Source organism: Mytilus edulis, chromosome 12 (genome assembly GCF_963676685.1).
Source record: "Mytilus edulis chromosome 12, xbMytEdul2.2, whole genome shotgun sequence".
In the NCBI taxonomy this organism is placed as follows: domain Eukaryota; kingdom Metazoa; phylum Mollusca; class Bivalvia; order Mytilida; family Mytilidae; genus Mytilus; species Mytilus edulis.
In genome coordinates this window covers 52,420,563-52,444,632 of record NC_092355.1, presented here as the reverse complement: position 1 = coordinate 52,444,632, position 24,070 = coordinate 52,420,563, and positions in this window count along the sequence as shown.

The following is a 24,070-nucleotide window of genomic DNA, read 5'->3' as shown; positions in this document are numbered from 1 at the left end:
TTTAATCATATTTTAAAAAAGGAAATATGTGCGTACATAATATGTGTATGTGCTAGGAAATCTGTACACAATTCTGATATTTATAACTTGACAGACAGAAACAAATCTTTTTACAAACAATACAAGAGAATATTTGGTCATTTCAAGATCAGTTTACAGTCAGATTCTGTGTCCTCCTGGTTATTGGTAGCATCTTTCTTTTATAAATGTAAACGATATCAGGAATGTCTCGATATAATCAACTTCTGTTTATTCAGTTGTATTCCGGATAAAATATACCTACATTCTGACAACAGCTTGGTTGAACAGACTGTGTTCATGCAAATGAAGACAAAATTAGGATTAATGCATACATTGAAATATTTGATAATTGAACAGGTACGTTTCCACTATCCGTTTTATTTATTGCCAAACGAACTTATGTCCGTTATCACCGGCGAAAGTTTTCATATTCCTCCTGTTGAGTACTTGTTTTTTCTACAATGGCTTTGCTTTAATCAGCTTGGTGATAACAGAGGAACACAAAACGCGCTGCAGAATCTCGAACAAAAAATACTTTATTTTCCCAGTGAGTGTTATTCTGAACAAGTTAATACAATTCTTCTTTTAGTGAAATCATTAATAGGATACAAATAAGTTGCGAGTGACTATTTCATTGATACACAGCTTTAGTGTGAACCCTATTTAATTAACATGAATACATTTTGCTTTAAATAAATCAATATTGGAACAATGAGTGTGTTTGTATGTTGAAATATTTAGCAGTGTCATTCATAATATTTTTTGTCACTTACTGAATTAGGTCTTTCCACTTTTCCGTGGAAAGACCTATTGAATTTGTTCTCATTCTTAGGTTTTTCCATTTTTCCGTTGAAAGACCTATTGATTTGGTTCTGATTATTTGGTCTTTCCACTTTTCTATGAAAAGACCTATTGTATTTGTCCTTATCATTATTTTTTTTCTTCCGACAAATTTTGTTCTCGCGTAAAATATTTGTTTCGCTATATGTCGCTAAGATATTATTTTTTTTATAAAGTATCATACAGTTTATGTGCTTTTTATTATTCTAATTTTAGGTTGAACAATTTTCTTTGTAAGAGTTTTCTCCCCATTCACTGTTTATCAAATTAGTGCATCTCCTTCGTTACAAAATTTTTTTTTCGACTATTTGTTTTTGTTAATTGTTAGTAACATCCTCAGGTATTTTTGTTTAATTTGGTTCGAAGCGATTCGATAAAATTTGATAGGAGTTATGTGTCTTTAGCAGATAACTTTGTCAGTATGTTTTTGAAACACATAAATTGTATGCTGTATAAAGAGTAATTGACCAACATGTTAGTCGAGACATGATTTAACTGGAAAGTTTTTGATGAAATGGTCTGCGTCATTAATTTAAGGGCTACATTTCACTAAAACGGTTAAATGAAAAAAAAATAACTAAATATAGCTACAAACTTTGCAGCTTTCAGGACGTATACAAGCATCTGATCTTAAAATATTAACCAAAGTCCATCAAAATCGCCCCATCCTTTTTTTTTTGAGGAATTCAATGTCGCCTTGAAGTTCAGTCCGTACATTTAACTGTCAAAATGCAATCCGTCTTTTGTAAAAACTTCTGAAATAAAAATCCAGACATACATATTCAAGCGTCACGTGATTTCAAAACATACAGAAAACTCAGTTTTAACCTACATGTTGAAACAAAATGCACACACAACACATAAATAAACTATGAACTATGAGTTCAAGTAGCAAACATAGAAAATGAAAAAAAAATTGGAGAAGATGATGTAAGAAATCCTGAGCCTGTTCGTTTGGGAGTGAGGGGTTTATAAGTACACAGCCCGGTCAGAATATGAACGTTAAATCCATGAGTGCCATGCAAACTTTCAATCTATCAATCAATCAAAAAACTAACCAACTAACTAATCAGCAAACTAATCCATCAACATATCAATCATTTTTCTTGATACCGGCTCCAAGATACCTTGTAATAATTTCGTTTTGCTTGTTCAAAGAGATCCTATCCCGTGGGTTTAATTTGTATATCATTCAAACAAGCAAGCAATGTACAAGTATATCGAACCATATATTGTTGGAATCAATGTCAAGTTAAGTATCAAATAATACCGGAAGTAAAAAATTTCAGACGGAAAAACAAATTATTTCCTTATATTCATGCAATTGCTTAAACACCATATATTTTTGGAATCAGCGTTCATGAAAAACTCTGATTCCTTATCCAGATTTTTTTAAAGGAGCATCACTTTAGATACATATCTAGTCGAAATGCTTATTGTGTGCACGAAAAGCGACACCGGTAATGTTATTGATTAAGTATTGTAGCATTTTGTTACAACAGCGTATCAATATTCTTCTTTAAAATTTTTAGAACAATTTTAAAGATGTCAATGTCATCGAAAAAGTTTTTATCACTACTATCATTTTTTTTAAACTGTTTTAGTATATTTCGTCTTTGTTTATGGAAAAATAAATCTGAACCAAAATGAAATAAAATATATCAATTTATTATTTCTAATGCGCACTTAATTAGTTTTACTATTATTACACTTATCATTAAAATCTTCAGAAACCCATATATAATTTGTATTCGCAAGAAGAAAAAATACAATTCGTAGGTTGTAAAAAAATGATATTCAAATGTTGAATGAACAGCAAAAACAACACTCCTAATTTCCCCACCTTAGTAACACTATACCAACTGAACCTGCATATGGAATATTAATTTCCAAACTCATTTGGTATTCAGGAAATTGCATCTACCAGTCAGACTTTGTAGAACGTACTCAGTGCTAACGATTAGTTAAGGTGGTACCTAACACTACAAGGAGATAACTCTGTAAAATCAGCAGAACGTTTTTATGACGTTGTGTTCATAAGGGAATATTGAGCTTCTCAATGATCAAAATATGTGTTTGTCAAACTGCCATATAACCAGTGTATTTTTTCTGATTAAACGGTTAGTTCAAATTTTTTGAATTTTTTATATTTTTGTCAAAGGGTCAAAGTAAATACTTTGTCAAAATTTTAAGAAAATTAAACGAGCCAAATTAATTTTAGTGAAAGTGTTAGGTATCACCTTCAATCACAATTCAATACACATTTGCATACAGTGTTATTCTAATATTAAATTTGGCCATCATGGTCTTTTGTAAGAGTGACCTGGTGAACATGAGGGTAACATACAGAACAGATACATTCATCGTTGTGTGAAATTATTTATCACTTTCATAGCGATACTGTTACTTGTAATTCTTCTATAAACTTTTTTCATAAAATTTCTATAATTTTTTATCAAATTTTTATGGACTTACTTTTAAATACATTTCTCAGATATGATTATGGATAAAAAGAGGTATTTGCATTAAAATTTAAGTCCGCGTGCACCGGAACGAAATAACAAATAAGTATTTTTTTTCTAATGTTAAAATAAAGTTTTAATGGCTTCAATACATTAGTGTATCCTGGCTTTTTCTAGTTATTTCCTTGATATTATTATCTTCCTTGCACATTACTCATCAACTATTATTGTCAGATATATTAATATTCTAATTACGATAGTATTAAACTCAAACAGACATTTTTGTAGTTATATAAGTGAACTATATTTAGATAAGTACTATTGGTACTACGGTGCATTGATGTTAATTGTATTTAGTAGCGAAATTGTTGATGTTTTTCTATTCGCAAACTAGTATGTAAATATATATACATATACTCAAATATCATGAAACTTTGGTAAATAGTTTATATGTATTGGTGTTACATGTAGCTTCCTTTTGATTTTTATAAATTTAAATTTTACGTTTATGAGTTATGGGGTTTTAGTAATTTAAAAGGGGGCATTTCCAGTTTGAGACATTAACTAAAAACGCTTTCGGCAAATCTCATGACACTTTGATGAATTGTTTATACATGTATCTATTGACGTAAGATCCATTTCGATTTCATGGCACGGCTGTTTATTTTACCTGGGCATGGTGAAAAAAATATTACTGTAAAGGGCAAAGACTTGACAACTCAATAATGTGTCCTAGTAGGATGATGTTTGCACTTAGAATATCTGACTCAGGTGGTTATCCTCCTAAATTTATAAATTTCATAAACAAAAATATTGTAGCCTAGTACATGTAGTAGTTTTGACTTTATTTTCAAGATTCACTGAACATAGAAATTTATGTATGATAGTTGGAACCACTACACTCTGAGGTAAACTATTTATGCCCCGCCTACAATAGTAGAGGGGCATTATGTGTTTTGGTCTGTGGGTCCGTTCGTCTGTCCTTATTATGTGGTCTGCAAAAATGTATTTTGCATGCCAAATTATGGTTTTAAGCTCTTTTGTATGGTTCATTGAACATAGAAAGTGATAGTGCAAGTTTGGCATCATTGTCTTTATTGGTGCAGGACATATTTAGTATTTGTCAGGTGGAGCTGTGTGTGTTTCATTTGTACAATTCTATTGTATATTTGTTAGACTTGTCAAGTTGAAGTTAAGTGAAGCCGGATTACCCTTCCGGAGCACCGAAGATCACCCCCAGTTTTTGGTGGGGTTCGTGTTGCTTAGTCTTTAGTTTTCTATGTTGTGTCTTTTGAACTGTTATTTGTCTATTTGTCTTTTTGTTTCTTAACCATTGCGTTGTCAGTTTATTTTCGATTAATGCGTTCGACTGTCCCTCTGGTATATTTCGCCCCTCTTTTGCTGTGTTATACTGTTAAAAGAATAAGGTGTAGCTGCTACTACCAATTAGCAAGTTTGTCATTCTACAGAACAGTTTAGTAGCTTCGAATCCGAAAACTGAACAATGAACAAATGCAATTTTAATCGCTTTGATTACAAATAATGCTATTAACTAACATATCGCAAGTTGTTTTTTGTGAAACTGATTTCAGTTGTTTATTGTGGCAATAACAAAAAATTCTGAACTTACAGTATAATGGAAAAGATGTCTTATGAAGGCCACTTTGTTTCCTGAAGACTTATTTTTTTACCATAATATTTACATTATAGATAAAAATCTAGCTGACATTGGTGGTCTAGGACTAAGTACTATTCCTAAAAAAACAATCCAGCAGACAGTGATGGTTTTTCACATATAGTACAAAAAAACACTGTTCATATACAAATCGAGCTGACCGTGGTGGTGGTCCAGTATAATTACCCATCATCATCTAGGAAAGCATCTCTGATTTTTCTAGCTCCATAGGATGGAATAACCACTCTATTACCCTTTCCGAGTCTCTCACCTTTCAGCATCAAACATACAAATTGTCTGTAGGCAACTAACCGTGATTTTCTGAAATAGGATAAATACATATACAATGACTGATTTCTGTGAGATTTCACAGTTTGATATTGTGCATGGTAGACACACAGATGCTGGGTCAACATTTTAAACTTCACTTGTCTTGTGGGATATTCTACTTGAGAAATGGTACATGTATATACCAGCATGTTGTTTTTTTTATATACTAGTCAACAAAAGAAACGATACACGACTTTTTTTCAAATTTCAAGATAAGATTTCCGTTTGCAGGACCAATAATAAAGGTAGTAATATCTAATGACCATGGAAATATAAATCCGTTTAAAAATTATTTTGTTTTTTGCTTTCATGACGTCATTTGCGAAAATCAATTCTTTTTGGACAAAATTGGACATAAAACAACAAGTGAAAAAAACAAAAGTTCCAACTAATGATGCCAACCTCTTATTTAAAGGTTAAGACAATGTTTGCCATCAATTCTTTTTTTTTTTTTAAATTGTACAGTTGCTTTGTTTTTTTGAAAAGCAAAGTTCGGCCCCACAAGAAATCGTCAAATTGATTACATTATCCATTGATTTACCATAGACAGTATGTTTAAATTGAAATTAAAAAAACTGTAACAATCTTAAACTAATCCGAAAGGTTCCACATTTACAGTGTGTTGTTCTCATATCTAAAACATTGATTTGAGACGAAAACAATTTTCTCTTTTTTTGCATTTTTTGAAATTTCAAAAAACACTTTTTTTTACCAAAAATAAAAAAAAAACAATATTTTAATCCATTAGTGACAATATAAACCTAACATGATTAGCTTATTGGATGTTTTTAAACAAATTTGAAAATTCATTACGTACTTAGAAAATTATGTGTCGATTTTTTATCTAACTTTTCGAAAAAATAATTTGCACCCTATGATCTTTTACACAGAATTTTGTTACTTTCCGACAGGCTTTGGTTTTGATTTTCATATGTGCATACATTGAAAATGAAAGCTGTATAGATAAAGGCAACAGTAGTATACCGCTGTTGAAACTCATTAATCCATGGACAGGAAACTAAATCGGGGTAACAAACTAAAACTGAGGGAAACGCATTAAATATAAGAGGAGAACAATAAAATAGGGTATCTCATTTTGTTTGATATATAATACTTTGTGATAAATTCTATTTCAAAATCGTGTATCGTTTCTTTTGTTGACTAGTATAGTTGCAGGGTAGTGTCTCATTTATATAAATATCAGCCTCTCATTTTTTTTCAAATTAATCATATAAAATATATTTTTGAAAATATAAATTTGTCAAATATTAATCCTTACAGCATGTTTCAATATATTATGCTCTGTGTAAAACATTCTGCGTGTATCAATGAGGCTAAAAGGAAGGTCCTCTAAATTTAGATAGACAAACTCTGCATGTCTACAACATACACATTCCTCTGGGGACGGCTTTTGCTGGCAATTTCCACAATCACACCATTCTTTCAAAGTCGGTTATGCCTGCTGTGATGTTGGCTCGGCTACGGAATTAGTGTTCATTTCCTCGACAGAATATTCTGTTTCAAAATTATACTTAACCAAACCCATTTTAGCTTCTCTATCCATGAATAACCGGTGAATGTTTTTGTTTTGCTTTGATGGTATTATGTAATCGAACGTTGGAATCTAAAATAGACTGGTTGACGTCACTAATAAAAACAAAATGGTATCTGCCATGTCGGTGGGAAATTCAAAATGGGTAATATATTTATATCATTTTTACAGGTTTCTGACATTATTTCAAAGAGATGTTTTATTACTATACAAATTCAAAATAGATTATTAACACAATTATGTTTTGAGCGGGTTTCCTTTCCCGTTAGGACAATCCTCGTATTCTTTTTTTTTTAATAATGGAGGACTGTATTCATGAAGTAAAAACGAAGCTTTACTCTTTGTTCTTTAAAACAAATTCATCAATAATTTCTATGGTGTCTCGACTGATCTATATTTTTGCCGGAAAATTTACAACAAACACACTCACCTTTGTCTGAAAATCTTTATACTTTTATAGCAATATTGTATAGAATAATTTTGTCGCTGCTACTTTTTCATAATTTTTTTATCAATTTTTTTATGGCCTTTATTGTGAAAAAAATTATATGAGATATGATTATAAATCGAAGGAAGTAAAAACATCCAAATTACTTTTGCATATATTCCATGAACCGGAAAGAAATAAAAGATATGTTGGTTTTTCTATGGTTAAAAAAGTTGTAATGGCTTCAATAAACTAGAGTGTCCTTGCTTTTCTATATTTGTTTCCTTATTATTTGTTTATTTCCTTAGATATTACCCATCAACTATTATTATCTTACCTCCTATACATTTCTAGGAATATGATTGGTTTAAAGCGACCTCGTGGTGACCGTGTACATTCCATATTAGGTTAGTAGGGAGGCGGGGCTTATTTCAATACACGGTTAGTAGTGGATTTACGACTTAGGCACTGTTTGATTATTTAAAAGTCTTGAAAGTTCTGTTGAATTTTGTTATATCAAGGTTGTTGATAACAGATATTTATCGTTTACATAAGTTTTTTAGTGTAGACCAATTGAAGATGGTTCTTAAAATTGAACACTTGAACACTTTAATACAGAAATAAGAAGATGTGTTATGATAGCAAATTAGACCACTTTAGTCTAAATTCAAGAAATACAGATAGTCGGTAAGATAAATTCGTTACATAGTGTGCTAATGACCTAATATGATATATACAGGGTCAGAAAATTCCATAACACACTATTTAACTAATATTATCAGACACAATTATATTCTGATTTCGATATAATACAACTCTAACTTTTAGATCAGACATCAGCGTAGGTGTATAACATAATGCAGTCTATTTGTACAGATGCATTAGTGTATGATACCTTTGGTTAATAAAAAAAACAGTGAAATATGTAAACTGGTTTTAATATATATAAAATCATAAAGCAAAAGGTATATTATAACAAATATGAACAGTAACAGATAAGATGCAAACACAAACAAAGTGTGAAATTTAGAACATGACCTTGACCGTTGCAATCAACCTGATTTTCAAGGACCTTAAATCAAGAGACCGTTAAGTTAGTCTTTTACAAGTTACGGTTCCTGATTTACATCTGTATATCATGTATATGGAAAACAAAAGGGACAATAATAGAATATAAGTTAACGCCCGATAAAAATTGACCAAAGCATTATGAGCAGTTAACAAGTAATTTTGAAAAATAATATTCAAATGTTATTCAGACCAGGACCAGGTAACGTTGTGGTTATCTGTCACTTAATTCATCAGCATCGAGACCATATAACATACTGATCCAATGTCCAAAATAATTTCTTTTAGCATCAAGAAAGACAAGATTTCGAAAATTTACCCATCTGATGTCATAACGTACTGTTTATCTTATCATTAAATACATCTACAGCTTAGCAGGAGGTACAATGAACAGCCTGTTCTTCTATAACTTGTTGTAACTAATTGGCTTTTTCTTCGGTGACAAATTTATCAATTAATAATGTATTGCATAACTTATATCATTTCAATATTAATATTAAATCACAAGTCAAAAAATGTCAAATGGATAAACACATTTGAATACAGTTTTTTATAATGACGTCATGGTCTTTTGTAATAGTGACTTAGTGAACGTGAGGGCAAAATGCACAACAGATAGAGTCATCTTTTTAAGAAATCTCTTCACCTTTATAGCAATACAGTATAGAATAATTGTGTGTCGCTGCTAATTTTTCATAATTTTCTTTCATACATTTTTATCAAATTTTTATGGACTTTATTTTCAAAAAGAATATAAGAGATATGATTATAAATCAAAGGAAGTATTTGCATCCAACATTATTTCTACATATATTCAAGGCCCCCGGAAGAAATAACAGATATGTTGGTTTTTCTAATAAAATTAAAATGGCTTCAATAAACTAGCGTGTACTGGCTTTTTTACAGTTATTTCCGTGTTATTATTTACTTCCTTAGAAATTACTCATCAATTATCAATTTATTCAGATCACGATATTATATAAATCAAATCTGTAGATCAGACATAAGCGTATGTATCTAAACTACTACAGTATATTTATACAGATGCATCAGTTTATGATACATTTGTTTAATAAAAAAAACACTGAAACTATGTTAACTTGCTTTAATATATTTAGAAATCATAAAGCAAAAGTGCATTACAACACATATTAACAGTGAGTTATAAGATGCAAACACAAGCGACGTGTTAGATTTATACTATGACCTAGGCCATGAAAATTGACTTATTTTTTTTTCTTTTTAGTGGACCACATACCTCAAATCAAGTGGCCTTGGTTCTTTATAAGTTACGGTTCATGATTTGCATCTATATATCACGAAGGTCGAAAATAAAAGAAACAATAGCTCTCGTATGAAGTTTCGATCCGATTAAAATGCATAAATTTAAAAATCAATCTGAAACTTCTTTATTATGTTTACTGTTGACAATGAGATACACACCCAATAATAGCAGTTTTCCTGGATAGATCTCTTATAAAGAAATAAGTTTGGTTTAGCAGGATAAAATTTAAAATGCGCATGAACTGTTCGATAACAGATACAAAATTTCTCAACATCATGATAAATTTGACTATAATATAATAAAAATCGGAACGTATACACTTGGTATTTCCACAGAGAAAAAATTCCACAGAGAAGTGGAACGACCTAATGACCAGTTTTCCTACATATTTAATTGTCATAGTTATGAATAGATTTTCCTGGTGGTTATACATTTTTCCATTTATGGATTAACCTGTTATGATTTCCTTTAACTTATATAAGAAACACTGTTGGCATAAATAATTCAATTCTATAACGATATTCTACAAGTCATACCTCAGATAAAAAAAATCCGTAAGTACGTTTGACTAGCTTTTCCATAAACATGTATCAGTTGATCGTAGCATTGTTTTTAAAAGTGATGTAAAAACCCTTAGCACGAAGGCAAACTGACTTCAAGCAATATATTTCATTTCTTTGTAAAGCTAATCAAATTGTTACAATGATGTCACTAGAATAACGAACGTGCATTTAACTTGACGAACAAAAAAAGCTATTTGACGAGTTGTATATTTTTTCAAAAAGCATGGAGCATTGATTAGGAACTGACCAGTTGACAAAGATCCTTTAGATAGGTGATTCCATAAAAGTAAAATAATATAGGATTTTCTTATCCTTGATCTCATTTTCCTTTCTAAGGTAACAAAAACTCAAATCAAAAGACTGTTATTACTTAGGGTTTGCCAGATATAAATACATTTCAATTCTAACAAATACAGAAGGGGAAATACATTTTATAAATATATAATTTCTATACCGCTTCATTCAAGGTTAAGTAAAACACTCTGAAGATATAACAAGCAAATTGGAAAACTATTTTTGTCGGCATCTTCTTCGGTTGCAAAATATAAGAAATAACAAGAAAAACGGTGTTTGGCGAATTATTCATACATGGAATGCGGTCGCAGTTTAAAAAGCATCTTTTTTTTGGTGAAATCTTATACCAAATGTCTAATCAACATTTTTCAAAACAACCAAACCTTAAAAGTAAAAAAAGTCAGAATGAAAAAAGCAATCAGAACAATAGCAATAGGTCTTTTCAAGGAAATGTGGTAATACTTAATAAATTGTTATACGATGGCTACACAATGTTCCGATATTAATGTCAGAATAATTTGTGTAAAGCTTGTCATTAAGACGGGGTTTGACAAAAACAAATGTATATAGCTGGGGTGATTACATATTTCTTCAAATAATTGAATAACTGGTATGTATTTGAAAATCTACGGTTTTTTTAGGTATGTAGTAAATATGGAACTAAAAGACATGAATCTATCGCTTCAATTCTATAATTACTTAAGTAACATCGTCGGTTCTGAGAAAGTTGTAAAAGCAAAAAGAGAAATATTTACTGCAATTGACATTGCTACTACTTATGTAACCTTAATAAGTAGTGGCAGTAAAGCAGAAGGTTTAGACCTCAAAGGTAGTGATTTCGATCAGATGTTTTTTTAATTCTATTCGTGTGTATGAAGGTTTAAATGATGTCCATTTTGGTCTAGGTGCATAACTTTGGGTTATGGATACAAACGACACAAAACCTGGATTTACACAATTGAAATTTGATAACAAATCATATCGTGATACTGATATGGCACCCGACATTGGTGAGACTGTTGGAGAAGAAACGTACATCTCAAGCAAACGCTTTCGGGAACAAAACTTACCAGATTACATGATTATTCACGGTCCGTGTGTGTCGACACCAGGCGGGGAATTTGATAATGCAGACTGTGTTAGATGTAAAAAATGGATCACACCAGCTCAACAATGGATTCACAGATCACGTACAGCATGGCCACCCTACACAATAGTTACTACAGCTGTGAAATACGGAGTTTTGTTTGTTCCTATTGAATGTAAAAATTCTCCAAACGAGGACTTAGAATGGCGAATATCGTTTTCCGTCACCGAGAAAATGTTGATTCATTCCTTTTCCCATACTCAGTTATTATGTTATGCGTTAATGAAAATTATTTTAACGGACCTCATCAAACCGAGACATGGCAATCTATTATGCTCCTATTTCCTTAAAACCATTATGTTATGGTTGAGTGTGGAAATCAGAGAATATGAGTTCATGTTTCTTGGATTGTATCAGAAGACTTATTTACTGTGTCGAATATTAAACATGTCTTCATTATTTTATTCCAGAAAACAATTTGTTTGAGAACAGATTTACTGACAAAGAGCATACAGCATTATTAAACACTTTACGGGTCATCTATGAATCCCCATCGAATTTAATTTTTAAATCTTCTGCTTTTCAGAAGTATAGATTAGCATCATTTAATTCACGTGAAATGGTACTATCAGCGTCGGAATTCTCGTGTTTTTATTACCTGAACATTACGCTTGGATGTTTTTATTCAGAGTCCATGTACAGTAGTATCAAACGTCTTGTAAACGGTTGTGTAAATAAGGAGCTCTGTACATACATTATATCTGTATTAGCCATGGAAGTTTTACAACTAACTCATCTTTGTGACATGATGGATAGAAATAAATAGTAGTATCAACAATACAAAAGTTTAATATCTTGTTTCATGATAAATGTACGTTCATCGTCATTTTCATCGTGGTTATTGCTAGCATCTTTATTTTACAACTGTAAACAATTTCAGCAATGTCTCGATATAATCAACAAATGTTTGCTTAGTTGTACCCCGGATAAAATATATTTACATTATGACAAAAGCTACACTGAACAGACTAATTTCAAGCGGATGAAGCACAATTTGGGATTTTTGCATGCAGTTAAATATTTGATGATTAGCGATGTATAATTCTATTATCCATTTTGTTTATCATGTTTATTGCCAGACGAACTGATATCTTTAATAGACGGCAAAGTTTGTTTAACTCCTCCTGTTGTGTATTCGAATCTTGTACAATTTCTTTGCTGTCATCATCTTGGAGATATCAGAGGAAAACATGACGCGCTGCACGATCTAAAGCTAACAATATCGAAGCGGTACTTTATTAAGCAGAATGAGAATGTTTCTAGAATGGTCAATAAAGGTCTTGAAATAGTTAGAGCATTCATAGGATAGTAGTTAAGAAAGCAGTCGAGTACCATGCAGCGTTGTGAGGGCTCATGGTCACTAGGAAGCTTGCAAAGTTTCTGCTTAAATGGAATAAATGTGACTACAATTATTTTGCTGTTTAAAAGAATTATAAGCAGTGTAGTTCATATTATATAGTCTTTTTTGTCAATTCCTGAATTTTAAAATTAATCGAAGATTTGCAATCAGGCGTATCTATAACTGACAAGGGTCAGGAAGGAAACAAGTGTAAAGCAATACCTCGTGGGCATGAATTGATAATTTCGTTTTATCTTATAAAGAATTTAATATATTTTATGCAACAACAACGTTCTGCACATTTTGTACAGCACTAACTGCATCAATTAAACCAGAATTATTTTTTCATCGCTACAAATTATGAAAACTGATATCAATCCCTAGTTAATATGAAATATACATGATGATCTATCATAAATATGAAATTTACATGAAGATTTACCATAAGTATCAATTGAACGATACCATGAACCAAAATAAGTTAAAATATTTCGATCGATTTTTGGGTGGTTTTTTTTTGTTTGTGTTGTTTTTTCTTCTAAGGAATTTATTGTCAGATTCATGCATTCAGACTCCCAGCTGAAATTTGGAATATCTGGGCGTTTTACACACGTAGAACGATTTAACTTGAAAGAACGGTATTTCATTATTTACAAACTATTCTTTTTATATAAGTATACTGGATATACATGTATGTAATCAATCTTTTCGAAGAAAATGCTATAAAAGATCAAATGCACAGAATATTCGTATGGTAAATAAAAAACCTGTTCCAACAAACAACTATAAAGATCAAGATAAAGGAAGATGTTATGAGTGACAATGAGACAATAACATTAACGGTACCAATTTTTCTCCACCAAATGCGCATGTCGACAATACATGTCTCTTCAGTGATGCTCGTGGCCAAAATATCCGAAATCCGAAGCTTATGTATAAGATGAAGAGCTATTATCAAAGAGGTACAAAAGTATAGCCAAATCTGTAAAAGGAATCAAAGCTTTGCATGAGGGAGATGTGTTCCTTAATTTATAATCATTTCTAACATTTTGTAACAGCAAATTTTAATAACACAACAAATCCGTATTTTCATGTCAGTACCGAAGTACTGGCTACTGGGCTGGTGATACACTCGGGGACTTACAGTCCACCAGGAGAGGTATCGACCCAGTGGTAGTAATAACATGAACGGTGCCAATTTTCCAGCACCAGATACGCATTTCGACAATACATGTCTCTTCAGTGATGCTCGTGGCCAAAATATCTGAAATCCAAAGCTTATATAAAAGATGAAGAGCTATAATCCGAATGGCCCAAAAAGTATAGCCAAATCCGTGAAAAGGATCAGAGCTTAGCATAGGGAGATATATTCCTTAATTTAATATCGTTTCTAAAAGAGGGACGAAAGATACAAAAGGGACAGTCAAACTCATATGTTCCTTACGTCGTAACTACAATCCCCTTACCTTTCATGAATGTGACCTACCGAATAAGACTATTTACCGGATTTGTTATCACATAAGCAACACGACGGGTGTCACATGTGGAGCAGGATCTTCCTACCCTTCCGGAGTACCCCTAATTTGGGTGGGGTTCGTGTTGTTCATTCTTTAGTTTTCTATATTGTGTGATGTGTACTATTTTGTTTGTCTGTTTTTCTTTTTCATTTTTAGTCATGGCGTTGTCTATTTATTGTGGTTTGTATGTGTGCATCGAAACAATAGCATGAGTCTAGCCTTTACCAATTCACTTTGAAAGTAGTTTTTATGTTTTGATCATAAGTTCCAATTATCATGCTGTATGCATGTTGATATCGTTAAATATAAGCTGCAAGTCACAATATGAAGCTTTTTGTCGAGTGAGCTCAGCAAACAAGATATGTTTCGGCTTAGTCACCTATTTAAAGCAAGTTAAAATTTAAATCCAAATATAAGTCGAGTTATCCGAGTTTGAAATATAAATACATTTTCAACCGATGAAAAAAAATCATACATATTTTGTTATATTATTAATTCGTATATTTTAACTAATTTGATTCGTTATAGCAATTATAGCCTTTGTTTGAGGTCAATACAAGGATTTATCATATACTTAGCATTGATATGATAGCTTTTGCATATGTGTAATAAACGGAAGTACACAAGCCATAATTTTCCACACGGGATGATATCCCACATCAGGGGAAATCTTGTGCAGAAAACTCATATCAGTGCTTCTCGTGCAGGTTACTCCCCTTATTTCCGGTATCGTGTTTCCGTTATGGCGTCAGATTTTTTTTACTATGACGTCACGTTTTACGGGAACTTTTGTGAAGTCCATTGACGGCGGAAAAATAACGATAAGGTGTATTGGATCCAGTGGTAAATATGTTTGTACAGAGCCAGCTGTTATTGAAAAAAAGATTTAAACGGCTAAACCTAATGATATAGATTTTTAAATGATGCTAGTTATCGTGGATTTACAGGATCTACAGAATCTATGTTACCATAAATATATATGGATGTAGTGATGCTATTGTTGAACAATTATATTGTACATTATGTTGGATGCATAATTTGACTTCTTTGTTTTTTACTGTATAAATTATTTCATTTGTTTATTTGCCTTACATAAAGCAATTGTCGGAATTATATGAAAAACAAATTAAAACATGGCCTTTCAATATCGGCCCGGGTATCATCCCTCGTCCAATATCAGCACCTTGACTTCGTCTCGGGATGATACCCAGGCCGATATGGAACAGGCCATGTATTAATATTTATATATTGACCCAAAAAAAATCAAGAAAAAAAGGAAATGAAATATGTTTTTATTGTCTAGGAGACAATATCATATCTACAAAATCAAATGACGATTTTAATACAAATATGTTCGGTAAATTAATAATATCACAATTTTAGCCTATTTGTGAGGTCAATTCAGGATATATCGACCCAGTCAATATACTTCTTCAGGTCAATATATCCTTGTATCGACATCATACAAAGGCTATAATTGTATAATATTTTTAATGGTCATTGTATTTTTTATTTGACGTTACCTTGTTTTCACCAACGGGATCAATTGCATAAACATCAAGGGCATGAATTCGTGCAATTTAAAGTACAATGCTAAGTTAGTGCGTGTATTTTGCATATATTGATCGTTTTTCTGAAACTTTAAAAAAAAAACTGTATTGTATATGTATTGCCTGTACATGTTTGACAGAAAAAGCTGTTTTCAACATGGTTGTCCATAGGAACATACATTTAGACCTAATTCTAATTCACGTGTATTATAAATTTAAGTCAACTTAAGAACCTCAGGCGAATGTTTTGTTAATACTGATATTCAAATGGTATACATGAGCAGGGAATGTGTTTATGATATGCATAATAGATCACACATCACCTTAACAACAGATCATGTACACATTGCCATATAATACACTTGATAATTCTGTTGTACAATACGGAGTCTTATTTGAATGGCGCATACGAAAACGAAAACGAAAATTGTTGATAAATCTACTAAAAAGGCGAAGATTTTGAGCGTCAACAAACATGTTTCACCCCACAAATTGCTGTCCCTGTCTAAAGTCTGGTTGTAATTCAGTTATTGCTGATGATCAAATCTGTTTTACGTTCATTGTTTTGTGTATATATCTGGTTGTTTGCTTTTTCGTTTTTTAGTGCTTTACATTTCTCATTTCGATGTCATTTATAACTGATTTTGTGGTATTGGTTTTGCTTATTGTTGAAGGAAGTATTTTCACCTTTATTTGTTAACTGGAATGTCATTTGGTCTCAGATGGAGAGTTTTTCATTGGCAAGCATACCACACATTCTTTTGTATTAACAATTTATACCACAAATGAATCGTAAGGGACGACATCAAATGTTCAATGAAGGCTAATTCATATAGTTTTTCCACTGACCCATTCGTTACCCCCCTCTTAACCTAATTTGGGGAAAATTTAATGACCAATAAAGATATATATAAAATCGATGTCAAATTAAACAAAACTTGCAGCAATTTTGACCCCCGCCCCCAAACTGTTTGAAATAAAAAAAAATTATACTTCATTGATTTTTGTATGTCGTCCTTAACAGTCAACAAAAAACATCAGGTTTCCGTATTAATGCACAGCAATGTCAAATTAATGAAGACAATTTTGCCAAATTACATATGTTTTCATTGAAAAAAAATTCAGCGTGTCCGATATTTTTATCCAAAACCACTGTTCGATATATTTGATTTAACGGAAGCTGTATTGTTAATTACTATTTGGAAACCGTATTTAATTATATTTTTGGATAAGTATTACAAAGATTTATTTAATAGTGGGAGATATTATAGACATAATTATGCAAATCGCGATACAAGCATTAAATTTGGTATAAAGGTTGACTAAATGATCCTTAAGATAAATCCGCTGCTGGCTAGAATAAAAATCATTTTTTCAAAATGGCCACCACACATTTCGGTAATGGCGTCATTACAAATTGGCAATAATTGGTTAATCCTTTGAAAGGTGTGTTATATGTAAAATTCAATGTTAGATTTGATAAAAAGTAAATGACAGTTCCTTAATTACGACTAGACAATACATTAATGAAATTAAAGGTGACTTCCGGTTTCAAAATGCCGGTAAAAAGGTCAAAAATTTTAATTTTTATACTTTCAAGCAACTTTGTTGAAAGATGTGTGATAGGTATAATCCAATGTAAGTTATGATTAAACGTTAAAAACAATTCCTAAGTACGACAAAACAACACATAAATGAAAAAAATGGTGACTTCCGTTTAAAAAATGGCGGCAAATACGTAGAAAATATTTTTACAATTTCCATCAACTTAAAAAGTGATAACACTCTTTGTTAAGTTTAAATGTCTAGTTTGGGTAGAAAGACAGGTTGCTTATCTTATAATTATCTGATAGTTGCTTACACAACAACCCGTACAAGGAAGGCCAGAACGGTAGCATCTACAGTTACCAACACAGCAAGATTTTTGCCTCCGCATTTCAAAATTTCCTGACACGAGGATGCAACGGCAGTCAAAGAAGTTAATTTCGGTTTCCAACTGTCATTGATTCTTTCTTTACTCCAACCCCAGTGTTCATGACTTGGTACATGTACCTGTAGAATACATGAATCAGGCTGAGCCCAAACAACTCCTCCTTGATATACTTATCTTTTGATGTGCTCTGGAAAAGAATCTCTTTTAGGCGGAATTGCATCACAATGCCGCTGCTTCCTGGTATACAATTCACATCGTGCCTAGCGTCATACTTCAGCCAAAAAGAAAACGTCCTTTACATCTGGAAAACCTTCCAATTTTTTAGCCAAGCTGACATCTTCCCGTTCTAACGACGATTCGACAAAGTACAACATCCACTTGCATGGACGAAAGTAAGAGCAGCTACAAAACGCATTTGATATGTCACGTACAGGTTATTCCTTCCATAACCTATCCACAATTTGTTCTATCTTATTTTGCGATTGCTGCAATTCCTGATACTTTTACATCTGTGTCAGAACTACATAAAATGACATTTTACAACACTTTTCATAATCATGCCGAACATGGACAAACATTACTGTATATGCTTCTTCATGATTACAAGGGGGTAGATAGGAAGTATTTTTATTGAAATTGCAAAAAATATTTTCTCCATTAGTAACATACACATTTTTATTAGTCTCTTAAGGAGCAATTTTGTCAGCAAGAAACTTGAACAATTTCGTTTCGTAGTCATCTTCACAAAGAAACCTACAAACCCTTGGTGTTCTACACGAATCAACACCTTTCCATCTGGCACAAGAACCTTGCCTTTGTCTTGTCACAGCCTTTAAATTATTCATTTACTAAACATCAAATACAATGTCTACTTTTGAAAAATTATCGATGCAAGTTTTTATATAAGGCAGTATGACATCATTAGCATAATCATCAAATATTTTTGCCCAACTTTGGGACCTGGAATTAACCATTGCTGCCCCACCAACGATAAATGCGTCCGAATTTGGAGCAGCAAATCGCAGAATGTTTCAAGTAAACCCATTTGCAGCGATTAAATACCACTATTTCAAGTGACATCATGAGATAAAAACTGTCTACTGTGACAAGAAATGAAAAGTCTAGAATAGATATCTCAATCACTTTTAATGTTCTACAGCTTTGTTTTTGACAAGGACGTTTCCAGTTTAATTTTGAGGCCAAAATAGAAGTTGTTCTTTTTTATTTGGTTATAAAAAGCAGGTTCTCCTTCGTTTTGCATTTGCTTCAAAAGATCTTCGCTTTGTTTGGACCAATATCTTGGAGTTTATTTATATATCTTACCTGTTTCCGAACCAACAATTTCCTGAATTGAGTATTTTCTTTTTACAAATCTGACGACTCTTCTAGAAATGAATTTCCAAACTCGTTCATTACTTTACAATCCCTTTAAAGCTGTTTAAAGAAATCTTTTTGTGTTTTCGTAGATTCTTCATTATGTCGTTCGTCTGTTGTAGAATGACCAAAACCACTAGATCTTTCAAATTCATCTTTTAGTATATTGACTCCTAGTCCAGCTACCATTCATTTGTCTACAAGGGATCTTCGGTTAATCCTATGGCACCAACATCGCCCTTCACAATTGCATTATTCTGTTTTATGCCTGATCAATTGTGTTATAAGAAAGACATGTTCTGGTCTTACGGACAGTGACATAATAATTTTCAAATTCCATTGTCACCTGTGGGTGATGTTCAGGAAGGGAATTCATATCTCGGAGACGATCGAATATAATTTACACGATCAAGACCTAAAACAATACGCTATCATGCTTTATATGGACTGTTTGAAAAGTACAAAATTTCACTCATGAAATGCGCATAATACCAAAATCAGAAGAAGTTTTTAATTTATAATTGAAAGCCAGGAATTAAACTGTGGTCGAGATGACTCTATTTCCTTTCTTTTAAATCATTGAACGCCACAGAGTCATGACATAATTATATATTCTGAGTTGAGCCTTCATAATCCGAAATTAACAAATCAAGCAAAATACATCCAACTGTCTGATGCGCCTCTCTAGTTCTAGGTACATTTGAACATACATAAAAAGAATCTGCAGTTCTTGGTGTTGCAATATTGGCTTCAGTAAGACAACATGTCCATCCCCTATCACGCAATATATCACCCAGAGTTTTATAACAAGTCATTTCAATGTGCAATCCACAAAACATGACGATATACTTATCTTTTCCTTACAAATCAGGCCATTCCCACTGAATTTGATTAGGCATTCCCAAAAGTGACTGATCTGCAGTTACAATTGATGTTTTTCCGGGATTAACCACATTTTCGCCTTAATCATCGAATACCTGAGAATTGCCTGGTAGTGCATACAAATCGCTCTTGATGTCTATAAATAGTTTGCACATGCGCAAAAGTGTTAAACACATGTGTATCATAACCTTAAAAATGTTATTTAACCAATTCATAATATCACTAGAAATCCAAAAAACATTAAATATATAGTAAATAGTTTAAATGTTTTTGAAAGAATTTTGTTACATTTTCGCTCATGCGCAAATACTGGATATGTCAAATATTAATTTTTAATAAATATTTGATGTAAGGAAGGTATCCAACAAACCTGGTAATTGGTTTTTACTAAAAGAAGTTCAAAGAAAAACTTCCCAGAAAAATCAGTATTTTCAAACTAAAGAAAACCGCCATTTTAGAAAATGGCCGTGGCTATCTTGAAAAAAAATATTTTTTAATGGCCAGCAGTTATTTCTTAAAAAGTATACAATAATGATGATTTGTGGTAATTGTCATACTAGTATCATCATTTGCACAATTCCCTTGATTTTGCTTGCTAATATCTTCCACTATAAGGCAACCTATACAACTTAATGCAATCTAATTTGTATTACACATTTGTTATAGTGTGTGATAACATTGTGTGAGGGAATTCGACGTTTGATGTACCACTGTTCACTCCAGTGCAATTTATGACAATACCACTGCATCAATCAGAATTATTTTTTTTGCAGTGTTCTAAGAAATGATTTTGCTTTGTTGTCGCGTATTATTTGTGAAACATTCAATGTTTTAAAAAGGCGAATTTTCTTTATAAAGTCAATGATTATGTTGACTTTTGAAGGCCAAACTTTCTACAGCCTTAAATACGCTAATGAAAGATCCAAAAACTATACCAATACATAACGACATGTTTATGAAATTATAACAAATCTATTGGTTAACAAATTTTTACTCGTTATTGCAAAATAATGAACTTAATATATCTGACATTTTCTCCCTACCCAGTTTACCCCTATACATTTTTATGATGTGGACTGGTCATTGTTATTGAATCGTAGGCAATTTGATTGGATTAAGTTGTTATTAGTTTACCTTCAAACTTGTTTATGCTTTTCATACATGACTATTGATTAATTAGAACGTGCATGAATGTGTACGGTAACTAAAATGACCTTCAAACTGGACACTGGACGAGTCAATATTATGTTTTATCAATGAAAGTTAAGGTATGAAAGCTAAGAATTGCCACTTATTCGATTTTCACAAAATTTTCGGAATATACAGTTGAAAGGTTATTTTTTAAAAGCCTATTGTGAAGAGTTAAGAGAAAGTTTACAAATAATACGTTTTGTTCCATTAAACAAGTCATTTTCGTAAGAGAAATACCGAAATATATTTTACACACGACTACGGCAGGTAAAATTATTATTTATCATAATAAAAAAAAGCATTTTTCAGTCTCATTGGAATATGTTGATTACAATTAATCCCAAACTTAAGAAGTAAGTAACTAAAGTCAAAATATGTCCGATCTGCCTATTTCTGCACATCAAAAGTCAATACGATCGTTTTAAAGTCAATTTCGTCTACCTCACAAAATCTTGTTAGGCACTATAAATAACAATTGTTCTTTGTTCGTTAAGTTTACACTTTATTCAAACTCGTTCATAAGTGACTGAACTTACATTAAGCTACTTTTAAAAGAAATTCCAATACAAATATGCAAATCACTGATATCCTTTGTTTTGCGTAAATAGACTTAATTAGTGAAACGATTGTCTTAAGTTATCAATGGTTTTATTTTAGTGTTAAAATTCTAGTCTTTGGGAACATTGATTAGCTGTTATGGGTAGACATAAGGACGAATTCCAATTGATAACTTTTAGATTGATATATACGAAAGGCACTTGTTTAAGTAGAACTATCAGTATAGTCAAAACATGTTGTCATAATTCCATTAATGTAAGTATAGATTATACATTGTAAAAATAATATACAAGGCAAATTAAATACTTTGACTAGGACACTTATTATTTACCTCTCGTCATTTTTAAATAAATGTTTTATATACCAAAGTTTTAGATTAATCATATTTTTAATCATATACAATGCTTGCAGAAACAAAGACATATTGATATTTTTCTTGTTCATTATGATCTCGTTTATCCTTAATAAAAATCTGACATCACCGAATACAACTTATCCTAAGTACATTTGATCAAATGATTTTTCATATGACAAACGAAAAGACCAAAATGAGACCCAATCAGAACGTATGTGGCATCTAAAGACATGATATTGACGAATTTGCAAAATGATAGAAATATATTTTGACATAAATGCAATGCTTTAATCTTCCAAGGATATACACAATCTGGTTCTAATTTATGTACCTCTCTAGTAATAAGTATCTTGAATCCAAAATTGAGTACATGTCCCATGTATGGATGTTATTATAGTTTTCATAGTCCGGTAGTGATGGACTACGATAATTAGATAAGTCTTCACATCTCTCTCTCATATATTCCTTTTTTATAAAAGAATATCATGTAACCTTATGTGAGACAACAATCTGTACCTAGGACTAAAACTCCGTATTTTAAAGAATTTAAGAAACATATATTCCATGACGCTCAACTAACACATGACGGCTTACGTAACAATGACAAAGAACTGATTTTTTTAATAAGGGTTGCTTATTGTGTTTAGCTTGTAAGCAATTGAACCATGTGTTCAAAGTGGGGAAGTTGAAACATACCTTCAAAAAATATTTGAACCCCATCTTGTAATCTATTCCTCGTTATTCTGTTGTTTCATTCGTCAGTTCTCTCTCTTTTTCTGTAATGATATTTCACAAAATAATCTCCGTATTTATCATACTTAAGGGTCAAAATTCCAAGTCTAGCTACTTTTAAAGTATTTCAAAATCTTAAACGACCTTGCAGAAATTCTGTATGAAAATAGGCCGGTATATTTTGAAAGTTTGACGTTCAAGGAAACACAGATAGAATATATTATTGAATATATCTAGTTTTTCTAGTGAAATTGAAAAGTCGTGAATTTGAGATTTTTTACTGAGAAGAACAATAAATGTGGCTATCATTATAATAATAATGACAGTGTTATATCTTAATTTTGTTTTATTATTTTGGATTTTAGATTTGCTAAAATCGTGTATAAAAGTATTTTCGTACTCATTACACAGTGCGGTTTTAAGATTAAATGCATGATGTCAAAAAAGAACAACAGAACCCCTCCCACTTAAAATAAAGAAAGGAAAAAATAAGAGAAAAAAAATCTCAAAATATATGTCAACGCATTGTGCCAGTCGGAATGCTGAGCATTTTGTTAACTACACATGCCGGTATCATTTTCATTTTCACCTAATACTTATCAACCGCTTTCTGTTTCTACATATTTGTATCACACGATACTGTTACTGTTATAAATCTCTTCAAATATACAATATAACGCATAATTAAGGGAAATTGAAATATAAACCATGACCTATTTTTAAGAAGTTTTATTTTCGAAAAAGTAACGTACGCTCCTGTTTTTTTTTCTCAGATACAAATACACAACTGTTTTGCTAGACACAATTTGATTTGGAACTTTATCATGTATATTATGGAATTCTATAGACTGCTGAAAAATGTACGAAAATACGAAAATACATTGTGTATTTTTATCTTGGAATTTATTAATTGACTATGACTTCGTTTTTTAAAAAGGAAACAAAAAACATCAACATAACTGATTCTTTTCTTTC